The following is a 1,616-nucleotide window of genomic DNA, read 5'->3' on the forward strand; positions in this document are numbered from 1 at the left end:
GCCACAGTAGGGGGAAAAGAGAGAGATTCTTCTGAGAGAAGCCAACTGACCCAAAATAGAATCAAACCCTTGACTTCAATAGCTCTTGGTTCTAACCAATAACTGAGTTGGCCTTGGCCCTATTGAATTGCTTAATGGAAAGGTTGGTCACCACGGACCATTTTCTTTTTCTTAAAGATTTTTAAAATTTAAAACGCAGAGTTAGAGAGGGAGAGAGAGAGAGAGAGAGAGAGAGAGAGAGAGAGACTTGATCTTCCATCTATCTTTTCATTCCCCAAATGACTGCAACAGCCAGGGGTGGGCCAGGTTGAAGCAGGAGGTTCTTTCATATCTAGCAGGGGCCCAAGCACTTGGACCATCCTCCACTGCTTTGCCCAGGCCATTAGCAGGAAGCTGGATCAGAACTGGAGCAGCTGGGACCCAAACTCATGGCTATATGGTGTGCCAGTGTTACAGGGGATGGTTTTCACCCAGTATGCCACAACTCAGGCCCCAGTCAGGATTTTAATTACTGTAAAGAGAAGTAAGAAACAAATTATCCACAGAATATATTCAGAAATGACCCTTTGGGTATGGAGGCAGCAGTGGCTGAGCCCAGGGCTGGAGCTCCTGCTTAGGGCACCTGAGGGCCTCTGTGGGAGTGTGCACTGCACTGAGGCTCTGGGGACCAGTGGGCCCCCAGAGGGAACCAGCACCAAGTGGATGGCCCTGCTCCTGTGGGCTGTGCTTGAGCTCCTGTTCCTCCTCCAGGTCGAGGCTGCTGCATCCCAGGAGCAGGCCCAGACTACGGACTTCAGGGCCACCCTGAAGACAGTCAGGAACAGTGTCTGCACGATAGACACAAATGCCGCCCTGGACTTCCTGGGAGGCGAGGACCAGCTGTGCCAGTATAGTGCGGTTACGGATCTAAGCCATTCCCCCATTATGGTTATAAACCCTCCCTGCCAAGTGGATATGGCTCTCTGTTGTTTGGTGTTGATCTTAACATTGGCATCCCTTCCCTGACAAAGTGCTGCAACTAACATGTTAGGTGCTATGAGACGTGGCAAAAGCAAGAACGACTGTGATGAAGAGTTCCAGTATTGCTTCTCCAAAGTCTCCAAGGAGGTGGAGGAAACACTAGGACTAGCTCAGCATGCTCAGGTACGTGAAACAACAGTGGAGCTCCTGTTTAGCAGCGCCATACGTTTGGGATGTGAACCGTACCTGGATGGCCAGCCAGCTACATGCATGTGCCACTAAAAAAAAAAAAAAAAAAAAAAAAAAAAAAAAAAAAAACCCAACCTTTAAGGAAAAGGCTGACAGCTGGTGACAGATGAAGATGGAAGAAATAACCGTGATCAAAGAACCAGTGTTTATATGGCAAAAAGATGTCTTTTTTTGTATGTGGAAGGATTTAGACTGTACAGGATTTTATATTTTGATGTTAAAACATCAAGTACAAACAGTGGGGTTGTGAGAAGGGCACGCTAGCTTTCCCAGGTATCTTCCTGGCTGTTGTTGCCTTCGGGTGCCAGATTGTCTTGGTTAATCTCAAAAACAGGTGTGTGTTAAGGAGAAAATTTTTGGAGAGAAGAGTGTGTAACAATTTTTACAACCACATTTACAAAACAGTA

General features: G+C 47.1%; 1 pseudogene; it reads left to right on the top strand.

The window, feature by feature from the left end:
* Positions 1-558: 558 nt before the first annotated feature.
* On the top strand, positions 559-1,245 carry LOC133758683 (group XIIA secretory phospholipase A2-like; annotated as a pseudogene).
* The last annotated feature ends 371 nt before the right edge of the window (positions 1,246-1,616 follow it).

The sequence above is a fragment of the Lepus europaeus genome, chromosome 4 (assembly GCF_033115175.1).
Source record: "Lepus europaeus isolate LE1 chromosome 4, mLepTim1.pri, whole genome shotgun sequence".
Classification (NCBI taxonomy): Eukaryota; Metazoa; Chordata; class Mammalia; order Lagomorpha; family Leporidae; genus Lepus; species Lepus europaeus.